The sequence below is a fragment of the Dendropsophus ebraccatus genome, chromosome 3 (genome assembly GCF_027789765.1).
Source record: "Dendropsophus ebraccatus isolate aDenEbr1 chromosome 3, aDenEbr1.pat, whole genome shotgun sequence".
In the NCBI taxonomy this organism is placed as follows: Eukaryota; Metazoa; Chordata; class Amphibia; order Anura; family Hylidae; genus Dendropsophus; species Dendropsophus ebraccatus.
This window is the reverse complement of record NC_091456.1, coordinates 100,359,571-100,366,824: the sequence shown is the minus strand read 5'-3', so window position 1 is coordinate 100,366,824 and position 7,254 is coordinate 100,359,571. Positions and strand designations below refer to the sequence as shown.

The 7,254-nt window shown below is 42.3% G+C and overlaps 1 long non-coding RNA gene across 1 annotated transcript; it reads left to right on the top strand.

Annotated features, from left to right (window-relative positions):
• Nucleotides 1–6,113: 6,113 nt before the first annotated feature.
• Nucleotides 6,114–6,953, top strand: LOC138787235 (uncharacterized). Its single transcript, XR_011362327.1, has 3 exons — nt 6,114–6,370; nt 6,601–6,747; nt 6,889–6,953. It is a non-coding gene; the product is annotated as an uncharacterized lncRNA (long non-coding RNA).
• Nucleotides 6,954–7,254: the final 301 nt, after the last annotated feature.

Genomic DNA, 7,254 nt, shown 5'->3' with positions numbered 1-7,254 from the left:
GGGACCCCTAGCGGCGCCGCAAACAACTGACATGTCAGATTTCTGCATCCGCTATTCAGTCAATAGCGGCCGTAGGAAACCCTGTCAGTGCACACTATGAAGCAAGCGGCTGCGGCTTTAACTGTGGGGAGTTCTAATGTGGGCATGCGCTAACGCGGACTGCAGTACCAGCCGGGATGATCTTTCCAGAGACCGGCCGCTCCTTGACTCAGCCGGGTCACGGAACGGCCGGTCTCTTATGCCATGTCCTAAGTCTTATAGAGTCCTCCCAACAACATCGTATCCCTGTCTGTTCTCATTACCTTCTAATCTTAGATGATGAAAATAAAACGATTTAAATCATAAAGCTCATTTACTGTAATGACATAATCCTATTATTTTTACTGGCTGATCTATAGGCTTGGTTGAGATGCAGACTCTGTATACACTACAAGGCTAGAAGTCAGGGGCGTAGCTAATGTCTCCTGGGCCCTGGTGCGAGAGGTCAACTTGGGCCCCCCTCCCCTTTCACGACCAAGTGATGCTACTGGTAGGTGTATGTGTGTGTATGTATATATATATATATATATATATATATATATATATACACACTCCAAGACAGATATTACCAATAACACCAGCATATAGGAAGTGAAAATATTATCACCATATATATTACCGCCATACTGTTACTGTATACTGAGACCAATATTGCCAATAATACAAGTATACAAGGGGCAAATATTAACGCCACACCACAACCACTACCATCACCACCACATTGTTACTGACCAAAACCAGTATACTGAGACCAATAAAAAACACAGTACCGGATAACAAGTAACAAATATTACCACCACATACTGACTAACACCACCACGGCTGCTACTGAATAAGATCCACTGTACACAGATCACTATCACCTCATGCAGTCATATAGAGGTGGAAGCAGCTCCACACAGGTTGTATACACCATATAAATTACAGCACAGATACAGTATATCAGGTGACTCACAGGGGACGTCTTCTCTGATTGGAGTTCTTTCCTTTTCATCTTCTTCTCCATCTGTCCTGGGCCATTATGAGAACTTCTCCGAGCCACGAAGTGGTAATTTGTATAACTTTTGGGGAGCAATGCAATACTTTAATAAAAATTTTGTCGGACTTTATTGGTGGGCGAGAGGCGGATGTGTCGGGTTAGTGAGTTCCTGCTAAATAATTTTCTTTCTTTTTTCATAATGTTAAGTTTACATACTGTATAACTTTTGTTTTAAATGCAATAGCTAGGTTACTCTCATATGCCATATTAGGTCATGTTTAGTGTTCTTTTACTCTGAGTTGGATCTTTTATTGGAAATATACTGGTAAGTAGGTTCTCTAGGAATAGGTCTTACTAAGATAATGTATAATATTCTATTATCAGACTAATAATGTGGCTGGTACATTGTGAATGTGGTAAATGTCCTCTCATATAGACCTTAATATACAGTAGGGACTATTTATAGGAAAAGCATAAGGTAAAAACATGAAATAAAACAATATTTAATAATTCATAAAAGTTATAATTCATAAAATACATAGAAAAATCATGTTACAATCCATGAGATCACGCAGTGAACTCATGTAGTGTCCGATTGCAAAATACATAGAGCCAAACTTAGCTAACCGTGCAGGGCCCTTTGCACCGGTAGCTGATAAAATCATGTCAAAATGTGTATAAATTGTAGATAACATATAGCCTATAGTCTTGTTAGTAGTATTGATTATTGGTATAGTGTTCCGCAGCGCTTCTGAGTGAACTTGTAGGTATTATCCCATGTAGCACTTGTGTATAGTACAGTTCAATAACTTTTGTTGTTGCTTTATAAGCAGTTCGATATAGTTCAATGAAATAATGATACAGAAAATAGTTAAATAGCGTTTATGTTATTAGTTCTTGCATAGGATGCGATTTGTACACAGTATAGCGCTTTAGTATTAGATCGCTCTTACAGTCTTTTATAGAATATGATTAGCTTGCATATAGCGCTGTAATCTTTATGAGGTAGATTCAGCTAAAGAATAACAATGTGTATAAATATTGATGGTGGATCGTCCACCTCACATGAGGCTTCTAGTAGTTTGTGCGGATGTAGCGGTCTGTGGCTTCGGCAGAGCGTTAGTAGCCGGGCAGAGAGTTCATCCGTGCGGCTGAGTAGATTTCCTGCTCTCGCTGTGGTGCTCAGAGGTCCGTGTCATCTACGATCACAGTCCTGTTTGAGAATCTGCTGGTGCTGTCAGAGCAACCGCATGTTGGAAAAGCGAGCGCTCGTTCAGATATCTGTTAATAGTTCATGCTGAAAGACTTTGGCTATAGATGAATTTGATTAAAAATATATATAGATAGATATAGATATATATATATAGCTCTGTTATCCTCTTCAGACGCGTTTCAGGAGTCTGCTCGCTCCTTTTCTCAGTAAAGTGTGCAGGGGTGTAGCTAATGCCTCCTGGGCCCTGGTGCAAGAGGTAAACTCCCCCCCCCCCCCCTTCCTTGAGCAAGCAATGCTTTTGGTATATATATATATATATATATATATATATATATATATACAAAAAAACTCAATGCATTTTTTTGTGTGAACTGGGGCCTGTAGCTGCACCAGGATCCACTGGTGTAAACTTATATAAATGTCCAAAAATGCTACAGCACTCCAGAATTTAAACGGGGAAAATAAACACAGAGCTTTTCATTTGCATTCTAAAGTGCATATGTACATATCTCCTTATGGCCCCTTGTCCCACCTCACATATAATAATCCCTTTATACTGCCCCCCCCCCCCCCACACCATACTATTGTTTCCCACCCCCTACCCTTTCACTATTACCTCTTTTCTCCTATATGCTGTATACAAAAAGCTTTTTCTTTTTTTAACCTTGGGGAACTCCTACCCAATAATGTTCTACAAAATAGAAAAAAGGTCATACAGTAACTCACAGGTGACGTCTTCTTTGATCTGAGGGGTCCCTTTCCCTTTCCTCTCTATTCAGCCCAGACCACCATGATGATTTCTTGCAGATACAATTCATCTCTTCTGAATCTGCCAGACAAACATCTTAGGCTCCACACTTATTCAGCATCTTCCTTCCTTTTTTCCAACCCCAAAGATTCTACACAAATTCCACTTAAGGTGTCATGTGCAGTAAAGTGAGTAGGTATGTGGGTTGCCCCCTGTATGTAGGATCCCCTGCTGTGCCCCCATATAGTAATACTGTTTCCTGTGCCCCCATATAGAAATAATGCCCGGTGCCCTGCATATAGTAATAATGCCCGGTGCCCTGCATATAGTAATAAATCCCGGTGCCCTGCATATAGTAATAATGCCCGTGCCGTGCATATAGTAATAATGCCCCCTGTGCCCTGCATATAGTAATAATGCTGCCTGTGCCCCCATAAAGTAATAGTGCCCCTGTGCCCTGCATATAGTAATACTGCCCCTGTGCTCTGCATATACTAACAATGCCCCCTGTGCCCCATATAGGAATAGGGCCCCCTGTGCCCTGCATATAGTAATAATGCCCCCTGTGCCCTGCAAATATAATTAATGCCCCCCTGTGCCCTGCATATAGTAATAATGCCCCCTGTGCCCTGCATATAATATTAATGACCCCCTGTGCCCTGCATATAATAATAATGGCCCCATGTGCCCTGCATATAGAAATAATGCCCCCCCTGTGCCCTTCATATAATAATAATGCCCCCTGTGCCCTGCATATAGTAATAGAGCGCCCTACTGTGCCCTGTATAATCCCCCCCCCCTGTGCCCTGCATATAGTAATAATACCCCCTGTGCCCTGCATATAGTAATAATGCCCCCTACTGTGCCCTGCATAATGCTCTCTGTGCCCTGCATATTGTAATAATGTCTCCTGTGCCCTCCATATAACAATAATGTCCCTGCTGTACCCTGCATATAGTAATAGAGCCCCCTGCATTGCAAAAAAAAAAAAAAAAAAAAAAGAAACCATTATACTCACCTAATCCAGGGAGGGCAGCTGGTATTCTCTCTTCTGGCCTCAGGCCTGAGAACGGGAACAGCTCGCCTGCTGGAGGAACAGATCACAGCCCCGGCCTCTGCAGCTGTAATCAGGGATGGAGGGGAGGGGGTCCCTCAGGTAGGTGGGCGGAGGGCGGCAATTAGAGGAAGGAAGCCCCCACTAGCGCTGCGTGGGTAGCGGTAAGGCGCCAGGGAGGGGGGCCTCAGATGACTCAAGGAAAGCGGCACGGCACGGGGGGGAGCCGTATCGGTGCAGCACGCCGCTGCGCTCCCTTGAGGTATCTGAGGGTTCATCCCCCCCGGCGCCTTACCGCTACCCACACTCCGCTAGGGGGGACCCTTCTCGAGTTGGGGGGCAAGGTGCAGTGAGGTGGCAAGGGCTGGGTCTCAGTCACCACCGTGGCTACCGCTATAGCTACGCCACTGAAAGTGTGGATAAAGTGAAGCTGCTGCAGCAGATTCCATTACAAGGTCTGGACAAAATAGCACAGCATGCAGCATTGTTTTGTCTGGTTAAATGCCAGACACCATGACAGAAACCCAGCTGACCCAATATGATCAAACTATTGGCATTAGGTGATAGATCCAGCAACAATGGAAACTGTAACAATGTAAATCAGCCTTCAGCATGTGCATGTGACCTCTCTATATTGCATGATTTTCCACACTAAACAGTTGCAGGTTACCCTTTGGTATCAAAGGGCACTGTTGATGAACATTCATATAATAATAAAAAAAATTACACTAAATAATGGGAATGTATAGCCTAGATTTTGCCTAGAACATGTTTTTGCCGTAATTACCAAGAGTGGTTTGTCATGGTTTGACAAACCCTGAAGCTGTGTGAAAGGCAAGGCAAAATCTGCATTTCCTCCTTTGTCAATTTGCAAATATGGAGCAGCGTTCCAACATTGCCAACTAAAGGGTGGCTATTATAGGCTTATGAGACCGGTTGATAGTTTTCTGTTGGGATTGCAAGGCAGCGTGGAGCAGGCCTTGTTATGGCTTGCTGGTGATTTGAACCCTGTATAGTTGTACACAAATTTCTTAGCAGCAGTCTTTGACAAAGTCATGGTGATGAAGGTGCTGTGAAGACATGAAAAGATATTTTAAAGCTCATGGTAAATGTTTAACCCTTAAGGTCAAAGCCTATTTTCGTTTTTGCGCTTTTGCTTATTCCATTTTAAGTTTAAAAGTCCATAGCGCTTGCATTTTTTCACCTAGAGACGTATATGAGCGCTTATTTTTTGCGAAACCAATTGTACTTTGCAATGACAGGCATTATTTTTCCATAACATATGCTGCGAAACCGGAAAAAAATCATTTGCGCTGTCAAATTGAAAAAAAAAACATTTTTGTTTTGATTTCGGGGAGTTTTGCATTTACGCCGTCCGTCCTATGGTAAAACTGACTTGTTATGCATGTTCCTCAAGTCGTTACGATTACTATGATATATAACATGTATAACTTATATTGTATCAGATGGCCTGTAAAAAATTCAAACCATTGTTAACAAATATACGTTCCTTAAAATCGCTCCATTCCCAGGCTTAGGCCGGTTTCACACGTAGTAACAGTGCGGGCGTAAAAATTTCTGTCCCGTACATCTCCGGGTGGTCTGGCGGCTGTATTTGAAAAGCACTTACGGTCTTATCGTAAGAGTCCGGCCGTAGTGTCATGATGTGTCTTGGCTTGTTTGGCCCCGCTCAAAAGCATGTATTTGATTCATGAATCTGCCCCCGGGCCAAATAAGCACACCCACATCCCTATAAAATCTCCGCCCACTCGCGAAGTACGCCCATATGCTTGTAGTGTTTTGAATGCCAAAAAAAAAAAAACCAAAGATGTCTGATGGCGCTAATAATGCGCCCTATGGGCCAGCCCGGCGTATGAGGCTGCGCCGCAAGCACCAGCTCGTGGTGCTTTCGATCCTGTGGAAGATGCGTAATTATTACCTGCGTTTGTGTGTAAGTCTATATATATTTTTTTATAATCTTTTTTTTTTTATTTTTTTTTTTTTTTTTTTTCAAGCTTTATGTAACTTATTTAAAACTAGCCTTACAAACTGTTTAGGCTTATAATCCGTAAAACATTGATTTAAATGTATTGTTTATGCAAGCTCCCTTAAGTACTGTTGACCAAAGGTCCTTAAATGCAACTGTGTAATAATTTTGTGACTAATTGAGATGTCTTAAAAATAATAAATGTCATTTTTTTAAAAATCTTCTCAGAGGCTAAAAGACGCAGAGCAGCGCCGTCTGCAGGAGGTGGGACGGCGATATTGGGTCCACCCCATCAATGTGCGGAGGGAGACCCGGGGCCACATTGGTTGCCTGTATGATGATTTGCGACGGTATGTCGATTTGAATACATCAAAGTCGGCAAATCTTTGAATGTAATATTGCAAATGTAAAGGTTACTGTCCCCAAATGTTTACCCCAAAGTCCATAATTTTATTATGTTTTTTGGTTATCCTTACAACGTTTGATGTTAATTTCAACATTTGTAAACCGTATGACATCTTCCTATGATGTGTGTTTGTGTGTAATATTAGTGATCAATATTTTTCTTAATTTGTTGCAGACATCCTGACAAGTTCCAGGACTTCGTGCGCCTGCCTATGGAGGCCTTTGATAATTTACTTTCCATTTTGACCCCACATCTCCAGAGACAGGACACCTACATGCGGAAATCCATCCCTCCTGTGGGACGTCTGCTCATAACGTTAAGGTGAAGATGCTTTATTTTAATGCGAACTATTTGTTCATGTAATTGTAGTTAAATCTAATATAGTGTTAAAATATGTAATAATTTAATATGTAGCTGAATGTGAAATAGAATCATAAAATACTATTTTTATTTTTTTCACAGATTCTTGGCGACAGGGGAGAGTTATGTATCGTTGCACCTCCAATTCAGGGTTGGTACGTCCACCATCTCTGAAATTGTGAGGTGCACGTGCGCCGTGATCTGGGAGCATTTGCAGCCCATCGTGATGCCCAGTCCGACCAGGGAGATTTGGTTGCAGTCAGCAGCAGGCTTTCAGTCTGTGGCCAATTTCCCCAACTGTATAGGGGCGGTTGATGGTAAGCACATACGTGTGAAGCAACCACCGCGATCAGGATCACAGTATTTCAATTATAAGAAATTTTTTTCTGTGGTCCTGATCGCGGTTGTTGATTCCACGTATCGTTTCCTTGCCATCGACGTCGGCTCCTATGGCAGTACTGGGGACTC